The 24,255-nt window shown below is 33.1% G+C and overlaps 1 protein-coding gene across 6 annotated transcripts in view; it reads right to left on the bottom strand.

The window, feature by feature from the left end:
* Positions 1-24,255, bottom strand: part of LOC113520464 (potassium voltage-gated channel protein Shaker) — a 414,011-nt gene that overhangs the window by 292,754 nt on the left and 97,002 nt on the right. The gene's annotated exons all lie outside the window — the stretch shown is intronic.

The following is a 24,255-nucleotide window of genomic DNA, read 5'->3' as shown; positions in this document are numbered from 1 at the left end:
TATATATACAATCGCACAGAAGTTCTGGTCTTTTGCATTCATATAAAGTTTATAATAATATAATTACTATAACTTTGGGTTTGAAGATGATGCTCCGAGCTAGTGCCTGCAACGGACTGCATGTGAAATGCAAATTAGAATTGGAATAAATTATCAGTTCTTGTATTCTTATGAATGAATATAAAATTTTTTTTTTCTGTCGTGCTCTTCTTAACGTACGTGCTGTTGGGAATATTCTTCGATCAATTATTTGGTGGTTTTGAAATATTCAAACTTTTGGCAATTTAACTCGATTTATTATTTTAGCGCATTCCAGACCAAACGAATGTTTGTTGAAATAGATATTTGATAGATATTTTTCCGGATCATTTCAAGTGAAATGGTTCAATAGGGAATTAACAATACAAAGCTAAGGCGTATCAGGTAATTTTAGAGATTCGTTAACTGGTACAAGATTTAAGGTTCGACTTGTTTTGTATTAGGTTGTTATCTAGGCTCAGTCGCGCAACTTCGCTCAGGTCGCAGTGGTTTCTCAATCGCAAGTGACATTATGGGTATCTTAGTATTTTTATTTTATAACGTTTTGTTTTAAAAATTGTGAATTTAAACTTCTGCTATTATATTGCATACAGTAGCAATATATTTATTTCGTATTCAATATTCAATGCACAAACTATTTACTTATAATGTAAACTTTAACTTGGTGATCCTAAAGGAATAAACATGAATAACAATTAGCTAGTTTTTACTAGTTAATATTTAATCTATTAAAAAAATTAATTAAACAACGTTACGATGACGTAATAAACAAAAGTAATTCAATTAAAAAACTGCTGCTGACTCTGATCGCTGGCCTCCATACTTAGTTTTCGAGAACAGTGTTGCCAACTTTTTGACTTTCAATATTTCACTCCAGCCATTATTAATTTGATTCAGGTTAAAATTGTGTGTGTGTGTGTGTGTGTGAATTTAATGAAATATGCGCAATTTACTGTCATAATAGTCTCTTCGCAAACTTATTGCGTGACTACGTACATACAAACCACCTATTCATTCCATTTGTATAATTAATATTCAATGCCATTAGCTCGGTCTAAAGCTGACGAGTAGGTACTAACATATATCAAAAGAGAATATTTTTCCTGCATTCTATATTTGAAATTTTGGCTATTTATTAAGTACTTTTTTTTATACAATTTAGAAAGGCAAACAAACGGTCCACCTGATGGAAAGTGGTAACCGTCGCCTATAGACATGAGCAGTACCATGGACATAACAGAGTATACTGTTTCGCCCACGATACCCACCATGCGTTGCCATTCCTGAGGACTCAGGTGTTATTCCTCTGTACCCAGTAAATTTACGCCATATTCCACCCTTCAAATCGAAACACGCCATGTAAACACAACTGCTTCACGGTAGAAACACGAATGGGACAGAGGTATCCAAGCAATCGACTTTTGTACAAACTGTTTAGAATTTTCCATTTCTGCACATACGACTGGTAAACCTAGTTATGAAAATTCTAAGAAATGTCTAGTATGTCGTTAATTGATAAAAAAATTACATTGGTTTTGCTATATTTGCTATAGTTCTTTCTTTGATCTATATTCAGTAATGGTGCAATAATCGAAATTTAAAATTTATTATATTTTATGTATTCAGTTGGTTTTATTACAATTTCCTCCAAACGATTCACCATCTCTCGTTATTTGAGAATTAAAAAAAAACTCATTATTGCTCTTTTGTTACCTTTTCTACTTGTTATTTGTACATTGGGTATATATTCATTTGCTTTATTACAAGAAATATCAAGAAGTTTTCAGACTACTGTCGTTTATTTAGTTAATTCTATTAAATGATACGTTCTTCTTGTCTATCAAAAATTACGTCTCAGAAAAAAAAAATAGTCACATCTCCCAGATATTCACAATCTAAATCTAAATTTTTTTAACAAAAATTCTTTTGACAGTGCTACGATTATAGTAACATTAAAATTGAGTATTTGTTTAAATTTATTTTTACAAAATAACTGTAATCAAAAAAATTATAGAGACTTTTTTGTTTTTTTTTTTTTTGCTCTGTTAAACAATACCATATAGAACCTTTTAGAATAATATAAAAAGTTTATACAACTTTTTATATTATTATATATTATTAAATAAAAAAAGATATTTTATGGACTGTCTCTCAATGTATATCTGGATCTGGAGCAATTTATATCTGGATCGCTAGGCGACAGCAAGGTATCCTCTCCTCCTTGGATCCATGCCATGCATCCTTACACCTTGGCGAGCCAAGTCTGTCGCCCAAAGTTAGTGGAAAAAGAGGCGTGTGTTTATTCGCGTTCGCTTTGTCATGTGATTTTCTTCCTCAAAAGTTGTTGTAGTTTCTGTTTTTTTTTTTTTTCACATTATTTTATTGTTTCCTGGTAAATATTTCATACACGTCTAGTGTTATAAACAATGCATAATTAGGTAAATGGTGAGAACCTAGACTCATATATATATATATATATATATATATATATATATATATATATATATATATATATATTATGCTGGTCTCTACAATAACCATTTCTAAAACTAATACAACACAACAACGGATGATGCAACATCAATTATTTTATTCATTTAAGCTGTTACCATTACGAGAAATTAAAAATGCTATTATCTACAGCTGCAAGACAGCGACATTGTAATACAATGAAAAAAAAAACTAAACTGAAAAAGTTGCGACGTGAAACGTAAAGTTTCAGAGAGATATCCTGCTCGTATTAGAGAAGATTAAAGATTATGGCATCGAAAAAGAAGAATTAAAAGAAAATGGCAAATAAGTAAAACTAGTACTGTTCAAAGAGACTTTAGGAATAAAGAGAGTTACAAAATAATCTCTTAAAATAAAAATAAAAATCTAGTTTTTGCTCAGGGATAATGTTCCACGTTGTTGTTGGGAAAAAGAGACGGTTGCTTTTCAGAATAAAATGTTCAAAGATATTGGCATATGAGAAAAACTCTTTACTTATTACTTTTGAAAGAGCACCCGGACATTAATTTTTTTTTATACAACTTAGAATGGCAAACAAGCTGACGGCCACCTGATGGAAAGTGGTAACCGTCGCCTATAGACATGAGCAGTACCATGGACATAACAGAGTATACTGTCACAACAGTTATTTGTCGAAATTTGTATGACCTTCTTTGTCATCTTTATAAGCAAAACTATGACACAATGGTATGGAATAATATTTTTTAAATGTTTATAACATAAATTCAGTCACATCGAGCTGTATACAATAAATGTTTATCTTCTCTCTTATCATTTAAGAGTTTCCTCTTGTCGGTGCAACTAATTCATGCATCTTCCAGCCAGTTCTATCCTAGGCCATATCCTTGACCTACCTATACGACATGATACCTAGTGTTTCTTTTATCTGTCCCATGTAGTTATTCCACGGTCTCCCTCTTCGTCTGTTGTCCTTTATTTTTCCTTCTACTATGCTCTTTAAAAAATCGTCATGTCGTATAAGATGGCCCAGCATTTTGCCTCTTCTATTCTCTATGTTTGTATACTAATTAAATAATAATAAACTAAAAATCTGATTTCAAATAACTGCAAAGAAATTAAAACATTGTTGGGACTGAGGTGTTTTAAGCGAAAAATTGAAAACTACTGTAACTAGAGAATAATTTTAAATAATTTTTAGTAAAGAAAAAAAAAATACAAATTTGTTGTTTTAACAAATCTAAAAATTAAACACTTAGATTGTCGACAGAAAAGAAAAAGGTCCCAAATATATTATTTATATATTAGGCACTAGTTGTTTGACGACTGGGCTTTAACATCTCACCCTGAACTTAGCCCAGGTAACAAAAATATGTTAATTCATCTTTTAGTAAAATTTGTTTGCACATAAAACATCGTACCGTCGTGTCATCATTGTGAAATGGATTGGAGGAAGATTGCCATCAATCGTACAACAGACCCTTTTTAGAAAAAGGAAAACATTTTATATTTCCAACAGCCCACCATTCAATAACATGTCAATTTGTTTTTTGTACATCGCACCTTTTATATTTTTCTTATGATTTGTTAACAAACACCGTCTCATTACGTACATTTTATCTTTCCTCTGTAACATTCCTCCATGAGACCAACATTAGACAACTATTTACTAGAGCCTCATCTTATTTGATATTCTAAGTTGCTTAAAAAAATCAGAGACAGGTCACTGCAAAAAAAGTTAAAGAGAACTAAGAGTCCTCAATATAAGAGGCTGTCTGTTCGCGAAGGCTTAGAAAAATGGTTTTATACATGCACGACGTCGACAAAAAGAGGTACGTTAGACATGTGATATCGGATATCATATATTTTAGATGTCGCTTAAAAAAAAAACTAGAAAATTTAAAGATTGTTAATCTTAACATGTAAAAATGAACTTTCCTGATATATTTCAGTTATAATAGCAAATAGAAATGAACAAAGAAAAAGAATTTCTCTAATTTGAAAGTCACTAAAATCAAAAAAGTTTAACGACTGCTGCTCTTAATACGTAGAAATAAACTTACTGATGCATTTCGGTCACAATAGCAAATGGAAATGTACAAACGATGTGAACCTCTCTATTTTGGAAGTCGCTAAAACAAGAAAATTTTACGATTGCTATTCTTAACACTACTTTAGTACTATTATTAAAATAAAGGCACATGTTAGTTTTTTTAGTGATCGCTGATTGATGTGATTCGATAAAAATTGCGCCTTAATGAAGACAAATTATGCTTATTTAAATATCAAATGAAAAGTGGGAGTCGAGACGTCGCGACGCCACTGCCACTAGACAGGACGGCGGCGTCGCGTCGCTTACTAAACTAACTTCACGAGAACGACTTGAAATCCCTGCATAATGCACACTATACATTCGCGTACCATGTCAATTTATAATAATGTGTCAATCAACCAATCGATTTAATTTTTGTTTCTCGTATTGTATTCTATTTTCGTATATATTAATTTGTATAAGCTATATTTCATAGAGTGGCAAATTACAAAATTAATATGTAATAACTACTTCAATATGTGTTGATTGTTTTTTTAATCTGAAAGATTTACATTCACATTGTGGGTGTCGTATTAAAATTGAGGTTGACGTATCGTAATGAATTTCTTTTAAATTCGTCATGGTAGGCCAACAGATCTGGCTTTATCCGCATCCTTCTAAAATTTTAAATGTACAATTTTATAAAGATGTTTGGATGTTTGCTGCTCAATCACGTTCAAACGGTAGATATAAATCGAATAAGAAATCTTTAATCTTAGCTCGGAAATGTTACCAATCTTTAATCCCGGCTCTAAAACTCTTATTGAGTCTTGAAAACGTTCGTTACACAGGATTAATATCGGAATCATTAAGGAGAACCTTTCTGTTGTGCAAACTAACTTGACAGCTGAAGGCGCTGTTTTAGTAAGTATGTAATTCTCCAAAACCTTGGTTGTTTTTAACCCACGTTTCTTTGGATGAATGTTCGCTTTTACTGGTGAAATACGTTGGATATAAATAATTGTATCTAGCCGCTTTACTGTAGTTTTTTTAATAAGGTATTAGCATTAGTGTGTATTAACTGGCGCAAAAGCAAAGGTGTGTCGCCACCTCATCATGTGTGGCAGAATACGTCAGCAAGTCATGTGCAATGCAAGAATGCATATATTTAAATAGTTTATTATGTGAAATTGGATTAGTACAATTCGTGAAACGTTACATGCAGTTAATCAGGGAGCGATTCTTTTGGCTAGGGATCCCATATACCATTCCTGAAGTAAACACATCTTTATAAGGTATCATTTTATAAGCAATGTATTGAGAAATAATAAAAATATTCAATTAAGGTATGTGTCAACTAACTCGATGGTTGCAGATACGTTAACTAACGCTTTGCCTCAAGGGAAACATTAGTTTTGTATGAGAGGCTTATGTGTTTGTGTTACGTAAACCTCATAGCATTTTTTTTTTTACACTTTTTGTACATCTATGAAATTAATTTGTATTCTTATGTAGCCTTAGACAAATGCTACATACAAAATAATGCAACAATGCACATCATATGCAAGGCGATCCAGCAATGACTCTTCCACTGTCACCATACCTAATCTCGGAATCCAATCACGATGCAATATAACATGTACACAATAAGCTAAAAAAAATTTTGAAATGACAGTAAATCGTAATCTGACTCTAATACCAACCTGGAAATGGCGAGTTACCATCATTCAACATAACGAGTTCGAGAAATCTAAAGAGAGTTACAATGAGTGGGCGAAGTACTGGGCACCTCATTCAGCCCAAATGACCCTATATGTTTTGTGCTCAGTCGCCGAAGATATAACTGTCAAAAATTCAACCGTGTTTCAAAAACCGACAAAACAGAAAAGGGAAAGATAAAAATGAGACAATACCATTTTTCAGTAACATATGCCACGATTTTATTTGTAAACGTGATATGACTTGTACACAACAATGTAATGAAAAATTTTTTGGAACAACAGTATTGAGAGCAATTCATAATCTGATTCTAATGCCAACCTGGAATTGGCGAGGAGTTATTGTCATGAAAATTCAAAACAACATCAATTCGAAAAATCTGAAGAGAGTTGCAATGAGCGGGCGAAGTATTGGGAACCTCATTCAGCCCTAATGATTTTTTAACATTTTGAGCTCAGTAGCCGATAATGGAATTGTCAAAAATGCAACCGTGGTTCAAAAAACCGACACAACAGAAAAGGAAAAGATAAAAATGAGACAATACGATTTTTCAGTTACATATACCACGATTTTATTTGTAAGTGCGACATGACTTGTACACAACAATATAATGAAAAAATCTTTGAAACAACAGTATGGAGAGCAATTTATAATCTGACTCGAATACCGAATTGAAAAGTAATAGGAGTTACCATCCTCAAAATGCATCACAACTTGGGTTCGAAAAATCTCAAGAGAGTTACAATAAGCGGGCGAAGAATTGGGAACCTCATTCAGCCCAAATGATCCTACATGTTTTGCGCTCAGTCGCCGAAGATAGGATTGTCAAAAATCCAACCGTGTTTCAAAAAACTGACACAACGGTAAAGGGAAAGATAAAAATGAGACGACTTTTCAGTAACATATGCTACGATTTTATTTGTAAACGCGACATGGTGTGTACAACACCAATGTAATAAAAAAAATCTTTGAAACAACTGTATGGAGAGCAATTCATAATTGATTCGAATACCAACCTGGAAATGGCGAGGAGTTACCGTCATGAAAATGCAATAGAACATGGGTTCGAAAAATCTAAAGAAAGGTGCAAAACATGGATGGTAACAGTGGCCAACTATAAATTCCCGACTAACTATGATTATATGTGCCCGTAGTCAGATCATGTAGTCCAACATATCGTTGGCTATATAATGAATTACATATGGAAAAAGATGCGTCTGGTCGTATATTATATATGATCAAAAGTTTAAACTGTGCAACAAATCGTGATTTCAGATATGGCAAGCAAGATATAGACCTTTGAGTATGTAATTCGTTGGCAAGGTAATGTTTCCTCGATAATTTCGGTGCTTATGGCAAGGTTGATGTAATTATTTATTTATTTATCCAAAGTACAAAATACATAATGTATTTTGTAATATAGGTATATAGGATATAAAATATAGGAATAATTGCCAAGTGTTTGCGGTCCTTTTCGCAAGTTTGTAGTAAACTCCAACCTAAATAGTACACAAGTGATGGTATAATTATGGAAAACCCAAATAAAAAAAAAATCAAAATCGGTTCATAAACGACGAAGTTATTCGCGAACAAACATAAGAAAAAACATATACGGTCGAATTGACAAACTTCCTCCTGTTTTTGAAGTTTGTTAAAAAAAGAAGTGATTTATTTCACATAAATCTTGCAATTCAATAAAAAAAAATATCCGAAATTAATAAAAAAATATATGTTAAATTTTTAAACAAATTGTTCAATTTATTATTTTTATGCAAACAATTCTAACGATACAATAGTTGGATTTAGCTACCTCCTTCTTATATCTAGTATAAATATACAAAAATGTTAAAGACATTTCATTTTTCTTAATGTTTTGATCCAATCAAGACGTGATTTCTCTGTGTAACAGATGACCTTAGTTTGTGGTTGTTACAATATACGCATCCACATATCCAAGTTAAAGGGCACGTTATGAAAATTAATTATTTATAGATGTAACTTTGATGTATATTGATTGTAATAGAAGTTCGCCCCGTAACTAGCTGTCGACACTAATATGAATTACATAATTATATACTTGAAAATATTTACTTCCATAATCATTTCCTTATGTAAGGTTAAATAATTTTGGACTATTACCTATTGATAACAAATTGTTAGTTGAGTATTTGATGCTTTGTAACTAGAAATACGTTGAAACTATGTATGGTAATTATATCGTATTCAAGGAAAGAAAAATTATTATATTATGAAAACTTTACAAAACAGAATTTGCAGGTAGCAATCCTGGCGTTGTTCACGTAATGACATAATAAATTACAAATCCTCGATGTATTAAGATTTCAATTCGTATATTTGTTTAAGTTTGAAACTATTATCATAAACTATTTTTCCTTGTACTGAACGCATTATTGAAGAACTTTATAAAACTAAATATCATTAAGAGACTCGTTTAAAAAGATTAATTGTTGAGCTCTTTACCGGTCATCCCTGCAGGGAACAAAAAATCTTCAGTGGAAGACGACATAATTATGAAATTTTACCATTTAAAAACGCTTGTTAAGATATATATTTTAATATAATGTTTATTTATTCGATTCACGTTATTACAATAAATCAAAATATTTCGAATGTCTCCTTTTAATAAGGAATTTCGCGAGCGACTCTTGGCCACTACAGAATATCAGTGTTTTGCTCTTTCGAGGGTAAAGCAATAAAAACTGAGTTGTAATCATTTTGTATTACTATGGCACACGCATGAAGAAAAAAAAAGTTTTATATATTTTGCTTTTGTTATTTTTTGTTTTACATTCTTTTATCTTTTTTGCCGTGTATTATGTGTATGTTTGTATTGTAATTTGTATGTTGTAAGTAATGTAAATAAATTATCTATCTACGTAAAAGGCGCCCCCTAATTTCAGATGGAAATGCCGTATAATAATGATAGTAACCCCTATGTTATTATGGACAAGTAAAGAGGAACCGAAATAAGTATGTATGCATAAGACGAACAAGCAAAGATACCCTGAGTATATACTGTGTATAGTTTTTCATAACTTATGACTTTGATCTTCTAATTAGCTATATTTTTTTAAAATAATGATGAATGAATTATTTTAATTGATTGTAAAGATTTAAAGTCAACTGCTTAGCCGAGAGTTAATTTCCATTAGGACAGCAATGATTTGTCGACAAATTTGCTATGCACTTCAATGATTAAGTTCATCAAACTTCAGACACTTACGAGGCTAAAGTTCGGTCAGAGAGCCACAACAAACAGTTCTTGAGAATACTAATCTAGATTACAATATATCACGATTTTGTTTGTGAACGCGACGTTTGTACAAAACAATTTAAATAAAAAACCTTGTCGTACTGATAATTAATAATAATAGAATAAGAATGTCACAAAGAAAAGAAATAGGATGGAAGGATGTAAGAAAGAAGCAACAAAAAATAAATCTCTGATACGAAAATGATTCAAAAATTCAATTTAAAACTTAATGACGACGAAGATTACGAACAAGTTGAAAAAACAGTGGCCGGTCACGCTTTACAGAGCGTAAAAGCATTAAACAAACAACGAGCCTAGAAGGGTACAGATGGACAGTAAAGAATACGAACACCACCCTTGGCTTTATTAAGAAGTGTTTGATAAGCTATTCGACGTGCTCAAACGAGAGTGGAATGTGGGAACCGAAAGCCCAGGGCTTTTAAATAATGTGCTCTTCATGACAGTAAACACAAATGAGTTATGGACAGTCACGTAGTAAATGTTGACAGTCAGGTCAATCAAACTATACTTAAATCAGATATTTCCGTACACCTTTCTGAATTTATCAGTCGTAATAATTTACTTCTCTGCAAATCTAACAAAGACATTAATATTTCAGTTCGTCAAATTATATAAAGAATAACGATTGGAAAATTAAAAACGTTTAACAGAAAAAGTTGCAGCTCAAGCATAATCTCTGGATTGGACAACAATAGATGTTTGTTTTACTTTGATTGATTGTAGAAAAAAAGTTACTTCTGGGTTACAAAAATGAAAATTCAATGTTAATCGAAATGGATAGAAAAAAATATAATACTGAAATAATACAGTTGGGTAAACAAATCTCTTGTACAAGCAATACAGGTAACATTAACTAGTGATTTTTTCTCGTAATTTTGTTTTCTTTCTATTGTATAATATTAATTTAAAAGTTATCGTTTTTATATGTTACAGAGCTTTCTAAACGTATTTCTAAAATTTATCTTCTACTCTACTGGTTAATATTCTGTAATAGAGATTTAATATTTATTTTTACTTAATTATTCCTTTAAATTACCGGTGTCTGGTAAAATTATGATAAATCGAATCACTTATTATTCGATCATTACAATTGGTTACAATATCATCACCATTAATATTAATAATATCATTACGATACTTAGAGTTTATTTACTTCCAATAGTACCAACATATACATGTGTATAGAAAATGAATATTGAAAGTACGTTAATACTCGGATAAATACGGAACATTGCTCTTTAAATAAACATTTATACGCAACAGGAGTCACGGACAGTCTTCTATGTCAAAGCTGTTTTGACGCTAAAGAAACGACTATTCACGTAATCCTGGTATGTGTGTATGTGTAGCTGTGGCCCGTCGACGTTCAGAAATCTTTTGAATTGAGGTCGCTCCGTGAGATCTGTGAAGATCCCAGAAAGCTCCCGTGCTTCTGGGCGGAGCTCTACTGGCTGTACTAGCAACGACTCATACGTGCAACGGCCCAAATGAGAGACTCATTGCAGAAAAAAGGGTCCAATTTATATTACGTTACTTTGTACGATAACAATTATATACATTTCTTAGATAATCAATACATAAGACTATTAATAAACTATGAGAGACAATTTACAAAGTGCTTGTTATTCGATCGTATTCACTTCATGTGTGTATTTAGCGTCAAAAATAAAATGATTCGATGCGAACTGTTGTCATAGGACAAAACATAATTCATCAATGAAGACAAAAAATGGTTATTGGTCAACGATTTCTCTGTTTATCAAAGACCAATTTTTATTTTTAAAATAACATACAATTTACATGAAAAAGTTTGCTGGAAGAAATCTCTTATTAGAGATAAGCTCGCCTTTGTACATTATGTTTCAAATGAATTGTGGTTAACATTATATTTTGTGTACAATAAAGAATAAATATTGAACAAATCAGCCGACTACTAGTTGTAAGGGTGACTTTTTAAAAGCCCTCAGTATTCTAAAAACGATTTTTCTTAATTGTTGTTGCGTTGCTGGCGTAACGCCAGCTAAAATTGCTAGATAACGATAACATAGGCCTCAATGTGATTAATTTGAATCAATACAAAATTAAAAATTTGATGATATTTATTAGGCAATATAAGACAAAGGGAACGGCGGCAGTGCGGTGGGCCAGTAGCGACTACGTGAAATATATGAAAACAAGAAAGATGAAATGCTAGGCGTCTATTTATTAAAATTACTTATTTATACTGATTATAATAAAAATTTACTTCGTAAGTATCCACCTACTAAGAGCACGGAATACAACAATGGGTGGTTAACAGCTACGCAATGTTTACCAGAAAGGAAAAGACGAAATGCTTAGCGTGTGATTTAAATTGATCATAATAAAAGTTCGGTTCGTAAATCTCTATCTACTCTTTACAAAGTGTGGACGAAGTAGTGGGAATATACATGAGAATAGCATTGGGCATAACTCTTGGCGTGTTAATTTTATTTGGCAACAAAAACAGCAGGAATTCGAAAAATGGAGACAGAATTCAAATCAACCGGTGAAACAAATGAGGAAAGCACAAATCGTCGCTGTTATTTTTCAATGCGACACGGCGATGGGTAATCCTCCCTGATCAATTGAACCAAATGAGAATGATGGTTTATATAGATTAGACTAAATATAAGGGAGCTTGTACCCAGTTCCCTTAATAATACCATTGGCCCATATGACGGTGATATATTGTACCTATGTATTAGTACTACAGTACGATAGTACTGACGGTACTGACTTGATAGGCGGATACGCCTACCAAACATGGCAACTACTAATAAAGCCCCCCAAGAGAAAACGGTCCCGTAGTGTGCTAAAGGACATCGAACCACAGACTGCCCAAAAACGGATCACACAACACGCCACTCATGTACGCCCTCTGTCTTAGTAATCATCCTCCTATTATACTGTTGCGAAGTATATAGTGAAATACAAACTAGAAAACTGACACATTTCAGTAAAAAAGGTGATCTAATACAACAAAAGTAATCCGAAATTGCCAAAATGCCATCGTCTCCTAAAATTGTTGCATTTCCTCCACTGCTAAGTATTTGAACTCCGGAATTCCATCTCATAAAAGCACAGGTGCTAAAACAATTGTAAAAAAAAAGGAATTGTCTTATTGACAGTACTATTTAATGCCATTCTTCATCTATAGTACTTTCCAATACTTAAGAAATTTTCTGTTATAAATACAATAGCTAAGCCATTCAAGCCAACTACTAATGTAGATATATATCATATAGACCAATCAGTTAGAAACCAAATTAATAGCTAAATCAAACCACCTACTAATGTAGATATCATATAGAGATAGACCAGTCAGTTAGTCTCCAAACAATTGGAGAAAAGTTAATGAAAGAATAAATCAATATTAGAGAACCAAAATATTATACCGGAACATCAATTTGGATTTCGATGCCGATATGGGATAAGTAGATTCATCGGGAAGCGCATAAAATTAGGTAATGGTTGGAAAAAATGTAGTATTGCTCGTCGGTATTCCTAGATATCCAACAGGTCTTTGACCGAGTATGGTCAAAATATATATCTAATATATCATATGGTCAAAGGTCTCTTATATAAATTAAAACATTGCTTGCCAAATACTGCATATATGCTTATTAAGTCCTTCTTTAATACACCGGGCATTCCGAGTGCGATGTGGCGATGATTTCTCTACTATACATGGAATAAAATTTTGGCCTGTCCCAGGGTCAGTTTTGGTGTCACTATTCCATACACAATTTAAACCTATAATTTACCTACTTTATAAGATATAATGAAAGCAACATATACTGATAACACCGCATTATTTATATCAAATATAAACCACAACAGCAACCAGAAGCTGTAAAATCATCTCAATAACATGACTTCATAGTTTGGAATGTGTGTGAGAATTGGAGTTAGTGCTTCGAAATCAGATGACGTTTACCCTTTAAAAGGAAGACTGTTCTCCACTTATATTAAATGGAAAGTTACTGCCAGAATAGTCCACTGTCGAATATTTAGGCTTGAACCAAGATAGAAGGATGGCTTCAAAGGTTCACATAAAAGCAAAAACAGTGAAGAAATAAACATGTTATGTGTAACATACAAACAAAGATTTCAATACCCTCTCAACAATCTAGCCCTGAAGCTTTTATATACGAGTGGTGAAGTGTTCCGCTTCAAAAGAGGACGCATGGCTAAATTGTAAGTGGACCATTTATAGACGTAATACCACATCAGTAGACGAGCAAATCCTAAAAATGAAATACATATGGTAATCAGAACTATATATAATCAGTTTTGATTATAAGCCAGTAAAAGGATTGATGGCAGATAGATTAAAAAGTCAATACCTATTTATCATTTGTTATTATTATTAATTTGATATGTAGAGCTGTGCTGAGGTATGATATTTTACTCTTAGAAAATTCGATTGACCTTAGTAAAGTTTTCAGTGATCAAAAAAAGTGTATAAGGCGAACATGCGGGATAGGACGCCTAGATTCACATTTAACAAAATATAAAATTATTTACTATTGCATAGCCATAAGTATTTCCATTCAAATTGGGCTATTGTTATAAATTTATAAATATATATTTAAGCAAATACTATATGTGATATGGTTTCTTCGGTTCATTATTAATTAGTTTTACAAATTTTATTTAGAAATAAATATTAATAAAGCTTAAAAGATTTCATTTTGAACTCTAAATCAATTTATAAACTTAAAAACTTCTTCATCATATCTATTCAGTGTCATTCAACGACACTATTATGAATCCGTAAAAATAAAACTTTATCTTGAATTTCAACATATAATCTAATAACAGTAAATAAAGCTTTCAATTTATTACAGATTTTAACTTAGATTCGAATATATTCCAATTACGAAATGTGGTCGACTGCATTCGATACAGCTGTAATTGCAAGTGCACCGTCACATAATCTGTAATTATATTAGAGACCATTTATGCCCGTGAATTAATCAACCCAGAAATGAGACAAAGGATGGTGCATTACTGGCATGAAATGCATCAGTGGTTATAACCTTTGATATTAAACGGTACAGGTATTTGTCCATTTAAATAGTACTGGTGTAATTCAATAAGCTCTTTGTAGCTACGTTGATAAATAGAATATTACATTGATATTTTCAAATATTTTTTTTTTGAAAATTGAACAATAACTTCAATAAATTAAAATGCAAATAGGTAAATTTATTTAAAACGAATAAAGATGCTACAATGGACATGATTTGATCATTAAACTAGATCAAATTCGAAACAAGTACAATATTCTAAGCGCGGAAAAGTGCTGAACCATAAAGGGAAAGCTCAAACAATCGATACATGCAAATGAGATGAAAGCGCTACGATGGGTAGATGAAATCACTAGTTTGGACAAAGTTCGGAACGACCATAATGCTGTACGCATCGAAAAAGGTGTAAATGATACGAAGACGAGAAGGGGTGAAGGTAGTAATAATAACGATATATTTTTCTCACAGTCATACAAACATAATTGAATAGATTACAATTAAAATGTAAACAATAATAAAGAGATTACGAGACTAGGACGAATTAAAGCCTGTAACTCGGATACCAAACAAAAAACTTTTGTGCAATAAAAAAAAATACATTATGAGTATTTTAAGGCCACAGTACCTGGCCCTATTTTTTCTTTTATTTTTAGAACGGAGAATACATCTGACAGTATGCGGTTACAATTCACAGAACATTACTGAAGTGAATAAATGTTTAATTTAATCCGCGCACTTTCTCGAACGGGTCACTGGTGTGGAAAAGTGAGGTTTGAGGGCTCCCTGAAACCGTTGCCAGTTATCAAACTCATTTGAGGTTGTATATTATATTAGGTAACCCTTTTAAGGTTTTCTGAGTCAATCAAACTCGATTATATTCGTTGTTTGTATTCAATATTTATAAACTTTAAATTATGGCCTTTGAATGTAAAGAAACTTTTAAAGTCTATAAATTTTGTAAGTTTTTTATTGCATTTGGAGGAGGGTAAAGATTCCTTGTCATCCCCGTCAATCAATATGCTCCGCTTTTACAATCGAAGTCGCAGACAAAGCCAGTTGGCATCTATTTGCTAAGTCAACTTTCGTATCCATGTGTTAGAGCAGCCGGGAACCGTATTGTTTCGGTATCGTCGTGAATAATTAATACCGGTACATTATACCAGCAATCACTACATGAACGGTTAAGACCGTGCCTGCTTTAGTTCTCCGTGTATTTGTTATGAGAGACTTTTGTTCCTTTAAAAACACTTAATTGTATTCATTGCAAAAGCTTTAGATCTACATCAAAAGAAAATACTATAAATGAAGGCAGTTGTTGCAATACTAGATTTGCTCTAATTAAATTACATTCTGCAGTTCGCACCAAAGACTTTTAAAAATGTCCTTTCTTTTGGCCGAATATTTTTTCATTCGTCTTATCAAACAAATAATTAGATATCCCAACATTTGTATAAACTTTCACATTTATAACATTAGTAAGATGCATGTTTAATTATAAACTCCAATAGGTGCAAAATTTTTTAGTATTAAATTGCATCACATGCAATACACAACTTTCCACTTCTTGTTATGCTTCGAGCATCCGTTCAAGCCAAGATGTCAATTAAGAATTTTCTCTAAAAATTTAAGAGGGAAATCATGTGAGATGCGATGCTTTTAGAACTTAATATTTTTATGGGCACTTTTCATGCATAGTTCGCTGACACTTATTAGACAGTTTCTCTCATAGGGCATTATCGCGTATTTTTGTTCTTATTTCTCGCATAAACCTGTGACAGTTTGAACCTTGTGCAAGACAACAAAATCTAATGAAACAACATCCCTTCAAGTGAAACTTCACTAGTGAATCGAGTATTTTTTTAAAGGACCAATTATATCTCAAAGCTAAAGTACTAAAACAAAATTAAAACAAGTTCATATTCTAAAAGAAAAATATACGTAACTATGGAATCAAACATTTATATAGACTTGAAATTGTACAATAGACTGCAATTATGCCGAGTGGTGAATAAATTAGTACTCACGTCGGTTTATATCTTCGGAACATGTATGTAATATCCCATGCTACATAATTGTAGTTAATAAATGTCAAGTAACGATTGGAATTTCCAAAAAAATAGATTCAAATATTAAATTACTAAATGATTCGTAATTATCAATTAGTATATTTTATTCGAGAGATAAAACAACTGCGCTGTTCGTGTTTACAGATGTAAATTATAATTATTTATTAAAAAAATGTGACTGCATCTTTAATAAAAGGTGCAACAATTTTTTTTCTCTGAGATTATAAATTATAAAATATTCAAAGTTACTAACATTCTACAGTTAAAACAGTTTAACAAAGAACAAGTATTTTAAATGAAGTTGCATTCCAGGACGTCATAATAGCATTATTGCAAAGTCTTTGTCCAAACAATATTTTTATGAAAATACCATAACACATTTTCTTGTGTCAAACGGTAAGATCGGAATTCTTTAAAACGGCCAAGAATTTCTAATATAAAAAATAAAATAAAAACATATTGTATTTGTTTTTTTATAAAAAAAAACACATATAATACGGAAAATATGTTAGGCCCGTGGAAAATCACAAAAAGAGTGTACCTCCCGTACCCGATATTGATACAACGGGAAAACTACATGTATTTTATAATCCGGCAAGAGATTACTGCATGTGATATTGGCATCTGCAATTTACTTTTTCCTTATATCAATCATTCTATTATGTACACGTCTGACGTCTGATAAAATATCTGCTGACCTAATTTTATGGGATTCACCACATTACTATTCTTCTTATTTAACAATTATATCAGTAGATAGATATATATCAGATAAATAAATTAATTTAATTTAATAAATCAATTATAATTTATATAATATTATAGCTAACACATAGAAAATTTTGTAATATAAAATCCTGTTTCCAACATCGTATATTAGAGATATAGAGTTAGTTCTTTTTTTTTGTTAAAAAAAAAAACAGATACATCGTTTACAAGAGATTCAAGTAACGTTTCTGTTAAAAACAAAATTATCATTTCTTTGTACTTAATTTACGACTGATTTCTATCGCCTTTATTTCTTTATGTTACCCGATCCTTTTGGTTGTTCCAAATTGCTTTAGATATATTATATAATAATTATTTTTGAAATTGATACGGTTTCCTTTCGTGTTCACCCTGTATTTGTCCTATTGAAATAGGAGATTTTTTTGCGGAACAAAATTTTAAATGTTTAAAATTAATCAAGCTGTTCAGCTTACAAAGAAAGGAAACTACAAATATCACGTGGCGTCGAGCACACTAATATCGCCGTATGGTCCCGGCATAGAATAAGCCACCCTTTCCTTTCTCGTAGGTGTCGTACGAAGCAACTACGATAACTAAATGTTCAAAGGATGGAAAGCAGCGTCCCTCTTCAAATATCACCAAGCATGGTAACTACTGGTAAACCCCCTCTTATGGCGAAAGTCTATGTTCAACAGTAGACAGTTACAACTTCGGATATAATTTTAAAAGTCTAACACCACGGAATATTAGACATTCATTTAATGTAATTTACAATTGTTAAAGCTTACTAATTGGATAGAGGCCTACATTCGTATCTCTTTTATCCTTTACGTTACGCGTCATATGCTATAAATTGTACTAAAGCTATAGCTATCTCTGGCTGGAAATCGAAACCGAGACGTTTATAATGGAGGGATTTGCGGAATCCAAATGGTAATCATCTATACCAACAGCTATAAGTACATAGCCATAGTTGGTTATTGTTCGGTAGGTAACATATAATATTAAATGAACGGTCAATATCATACAGGGCATATTATTAAATATTTATTTAATATACAATTTTTTTTTAATCTATGCATCGTAACTTTCTCTGTTTAGCGTAACGGTTGGCTGGTAGAGAATGCCATCAGGCATTAAGTCCGCCCTGTAGACATATTCTAATGTGTGCAAAAGTTTAAATAAATAAATGGAAAATTAATACGGTACGGCGAATTGATTTGAAATACATTGATGCTGTTTTACTATATCTTACAGTGAATAATAAATATAAATGTTTAATAATTGCATTTAAGATGTCCTGTATCAATTTTGTAATAACCTATGCTACTTCATCTGTGGAATAACTATGTCTATGTATTACTGTGCCTCAATCTATTGAGTATGGCAAATTTTGGGCCATATCTATTTATTTTACTCTATGGAATCTGTTTGGTGTGATCACTGTACCTGATACTCTAAAAGAAGATTTTGGAAATTTAGAGAATTATAAAAAATCACATCTCGTAAGTCTGCTACAAAGTTATTGTACAGAATCTACAAAATGACGAAACAAAACTGAGAAACCATAAAGATCCATCTTGGTCGGAGTGCAATAAGGCATAATCTAGCCCTGCAAGCAAAAATAAAAGGGTGAACATGGGTTCAAAGTTTACATACGGAAAAAGATTGTGTAAACTAATCGAAAGGTATTGTAGAGATTTTGCTGAGCAAATAAATATACCATAAACTCGGATACTTCCTCTCGAACTGGAAAAGCAAAAATCCGTGAGAATATTCCCATGTTTGTTACTCAATCACGCATAAAAGGCTAAATGGATACGGGCAAAATTTTGCATGCATGTACTGGGTTTGCACTAAATGCTTTTTGTCCCGGTAATACGAAAGGTACTTTGTTGTTAAATAATATAATTTACAACTTTAGTGTACGCAGACAAAGTTGCAACATTCTTTAGAGCAAATGTATACAAAAGCACCAAACAATTAACAGTGGTCACTTTGGTTATTGTGGCAGACAACATGCATTAAAACTCCGTTTCAGTCTGAATTCACTTCAAATTAACTTTGATTAGGTATATCAGTCTGTGAACATAGAAATAACGTTTCTATAGATTTTAAGCCGGGAATAATTAAAGTTAAAATGCTACATGATAAAGCCACCTATTCAATTTATCCAACTTCAAAAGCTTTGTGCGAGACCTTTACTGTTGATGATGGAAACGGATCTATACTCTCACATAAAGAGACGTGATGAACTCGTACAATTAACTCATTGTATGAACATTTCTTATATCATAATACAAAGGTAAACAGTACAGGTAAACACCAGATACAAAAAAAAAAATTACCGAGTGCACGAATTAAAAAACAAACATTCTTTCCGAGAATAGGACGCACGAAACAAAGTTATGATAAAATTGGATGCAAACGGACAGTGACAATGGTTATACGAGGTCTGTCCGGAAAGTTCGTATAAAAGTGTTCTGGAATGCGAGAAAGAGGAGTGGGGAGGCCAGGTAAGCGCAGGACCCCTTCCTTATGTCCCTAACAATGCTTCAGTTCTGGTCTGACCGCCGTGCGGTGCGAACTGGCTTGTCACGCCATCTGTGAAGTTACCTCTTAACGAAACCCCGTCGGCATGGAGCCCGCTTCCGTTGAAGAGCAGCGCGTTGTAATCAAGTTTCTCTCGAAACTCGGCAAGAATGGCCGTGAAATTTTTGCCGATCTCAGAACAGTTTATGGGGATGATGCTGTGAAGGAACCAACCGTCCACAAGTGGCTAAAAAGATTCAGAGAGGGCCGAGAAAGCGTTCAAGATGACCCACGTTCAGGACGTCCTTCCACTTCACATTCCGACGAAAACGTGGAAAGAATTCGAACTTGTGTTAATGGGGACCGTCGTTTAACGGTCAGACAGGTGGCTGAAGAGCTTAATTTGGGCAAAACCGTGGTCCACGAAATTCTAAGAAACGAACTTCAAATGAAAAAAATTTGCGCCAAGATCGTTCCCAAGCTTTTGTCCCCGGATCAAAAATCACGAAGAGTTGCTTGCTGTGAGGACTGGTTGGAAGCCGAAGAGAATGGTGACTTTTTGAACCGAGTCATCACTGGAGATGAGTCTTGGTTCTACGAATTTGATGTCGAATTAAAATCCCAAAGCAAAGAGTGGAAGACATCCGGGGAACCACGAACAAAAAAATCAAGAAAATCCCGCTCAAATGTCAAGACAATGTTGATTGTTTTTTTCGATGTTCGGGGGATTGTCCATCAAGAATTCGTCCCTCCAGGCCAGACAGTTGATGGAAAATTCTACGTCGATGTGCTCAGACGCCTCAAAGCTCGTGTGGCACGAGTTCGTCCAGAATTGGCGCGAGAGGGGCGTTGGATTCTTCACCACGACAATGCCCCTGCCCACACCTCTCTTGTTGTCCGTGAGTTTTTGAGTAAAAATTCCATTACGGTGACCGAACACCCCCCCCCCTATTCGCCGGATTTGGCCCCGTGTGACTTCTTTTTGTTCCCAAAAACCAAATTGGTACTTCGGGGGCGGCATTTGGGGGACATAAATGAGATAAAAAAAGCTACGACGGGGCAGCTGAGAAACCTACAACCAGAGGACTTTCAAGGAGCCTTCTCACAGTGGAAACGGCGTTGGCACAAGTGCATTATGTCACAGGGGGAGTACTTTGAAGGGGATAAAATTGATTTACCTGAATAATTGTAAAATAAAATTTTTAAAAAACTTTTATACGTACTTTCCGGACAAACCTCGTATGAATGTAGGGGGGAGGGTCAACCTTCCAAATATATTTTTACAATATTTTATTATATGACTGTTGATCGATAACATACCTCAACAGATACTTCGTAACAATTCGAACACAATTTCAAATAAAATTGACCTCCGAAATACGTAATGCCTTCAAACTTGATACAGAGATTTCTCGTTGTCTCCAGGTTGTCTGTAAGAGATTGCTTTTAGCGATAAGGCCGCCTTTTGTATAAGCACATTCTATATAAATACTCCTTGTATACATCTCTACTGTACGCAATAAAGAGTTTATTATTAATTTTAAACTATATTCAACAATGACTTACTGTACACTAGAACACAGGTTTGTTTACAGATATATATTATAAATCAAAATACATTATATGGAACTAAATAAAACGAGCAGCGATGATGACAGATTGTTTGGATGAAACAGATTCAATTATGTGTAATGTCATTACTTGTTCTCATTTTTAATTACACAAACGACATTTGTCAAATGTCTCGTTAAGAACTCTTAATGACTGAAAGTGAAAGTCGTTTTTCGTGAGACGTAGTCAATACACTTATTGACTACGTTTCACGGCAAACGACACTTCTCATACCCTAAACTAATCGGGCAATCCTAAAGATACAATATTATTTTTTATTCAAAGATATTCACGAAAATAGGCCCAGTATTATAACAAAAATTTTTTTTTAAATATAAAACTTAAATATTGGTACTGGAAAGAAGCAAAAAGAATTAGATTCGAATTTAATAGTACTTTCGCCAATATTGCTAGACTGAGCATCTTTTAGTATATCCTATATAAACTTTTTTCGTTGTATAGCCTTAATTAAAATGGAAGCTAACATAGTAGTCTGTTCGGAATAATTATGTTAGTTGGCTAACAAAAACATTGTTGGGATACTTGTACAACTTGTAATCGAATCGTAATTATTGCAAAAATAGGGGCTAGTGATATTTAATGAGACTTTATCACGGATAAAAAGTTAGAATTATAGTACAAGTCAAACATCCCTCATTTCTTTATTGTATAGTAGTCATTCAAGAAACAAGAACAACGTATTTCGCTTCCGCGCATGATTCGATAAACAGTTTCCTATGTTGGTCCTTACTTTTTTTTATTTGTAAACTTAGGCATCCAAACAGATGGATTTTTTTCTACATATATATTATACATATTGAAGAATAAGCTCTCTATATACCCAAGTTTTTATCAAAAGGCAAGCAGAGGATTTTCAACGCGTTCATCAAAATATTTCTTTAAATAAGGACGATGTATAATATAAAAATCAATAGAAGAACAGTGCAAACAATTTCACTTTACATTAATTATGATTTAATCGACAAAGTGCAATTATTTCTCTAGTAGGTTATGACAACAGCTTAGTTTTCAAAGCTAGCTGTGATCCAAAAACGCCTAACAGTTATTCTGAGTAACAGAAAAATAAACAAATTTGCTCTTCTAAACCACAATAAATTAGCTGGAGCAAGCGAATGCGAGGTGGGCTGGCAACCGCAGAACGCTTTGGTGATGTTTTAAGAGAGACACTACTGCCTATCCTTCGACTAATGAAGTACCCTTAGTCGCCTATTACGACATTCAGCATTGAACACCATCGATTAAGAACTTGTAAATAAGTAGCAAGGGAATGAAAGGAGTAATAAATACCTAACCAGAGACTATTACCGAGAAAACCAAATATATAAATGAAACCACAATAATGTGATCGATATGACAAGGCGAATGTCGACATTAAAACGGCAGACGGCAGATAAATCAACCGTTAACTGTTCTTTGGTGACCATAAATTTCCCCTATAAAGGGAGAAGTTGCCCTATAAAGGGGAGAGTTACCATGCTTGACAGGTGGGTAGGCAACTGGAAAATGCTTTGATGATGTTTTAAGAGACACTACTGCCCATCCCTCGACTAATTAAGTCCTCTTAGTCGCCTCTTACGCCAGACGGCAATAGGGAGGTCTGTGGCTACTATGCGAGCCGGGCAAGCAGGGAGCCGGTCTAATTTTATTTGTATTTTATGTATCTTTACCATTTATTAATTTTGATATAAGTGTTTTTGTATTTTTGAATCGTAACTGTACTCTCAACAGACTCTTTTTATGGACCTATAATGAGCTGGTAGAAAACTCCATAAAGTTTTAACTCTACCATTTATCCACTTTGCTATATTTGGACATAAAGTCAAATGAATATTTTAGAAAAAAAAATTACCTTGAATGTCCTGAAACTGCAACTACGAGTACCATCTTTCACCACACTAAATACAAATTCGATATATCACAGCAGTAAACTTGCCAACTGCATTCTCTAGACAGATTCCTAACATAATCTCATTTAGATGCATTCCGAGAGAATACTATGCTGCTTGCGGTTTATTGGCGTAGAAATAATGTGATCGATACTTCAATATACGTAGCTTAACTGTTTTATACTATCGGTATAAGAATATGCCAGGCACTCCATTTTAATAAAGAAATTGTAAAGTACACCCTGCGTCATATTTATGAAATATCCTGTAAACTGACTCATAATCATAATACGACGTTGGATCATAAAGCAAAAGACTTTACACTACATTGACAGCTGAAAGATTGAAGTCCCACTACTGGGTATTAGTCAGTTTCTCTGTAGGAAGAGAGTACTAGCATTAGCATGATAATGAAGCGAGTATTGTTTTATTTCTATAACACCATATTAGGTCGCGTATGTTCGGTGACAGAACGACGATAGACCAAATTGAATGCGATTTAATACTTTCGGTCCCACTGCATCGAAGATCGTTCATTATGTCGACGAGTCCGACATCTGATCGGTCTTCGGTGCACGGATTTTTGATTGACATAAGTTCAGTAACGCCATACTGCATATTTTCTTATGTGATGTGCTATATTTAGCGGACGATCCCCCTTGAGCATACGCGTTGAATGGCATTAACTCGACCGCTCAATGTGCCTGTTAGCCTTATGATATTCTAGGAATGACAAGGAATAATGACATATATACTCTCACACAGTCTTAGTTTAATGTAGTTTTAGTTTTAGTTAAAAGAA

The sequence above is a fragment of the Galleria mellonella genome, unplaced genomic scaffold, assembly GCF_026898425.1.
Source record: "Galleria mellonella isolate WM207_F2 unplaced genomic scaffold, CSIRO_AGI_GalMel_v1 utg33, whole genome shotgun sequence".
In the NCBI taxonomy this organism is placed as follows: domain Eukaryota; kingdom Metazoa; phylum Arthropoda; class Insecta; order Lepidoptera; family Pyralidae; genus Galleria; species Galleria mellonella.
The sequence above is the reverse complement of the archived record's forward strand: the minus strand, read 5'-3'. Positions and strand labels throughout refer to the sequence as shown.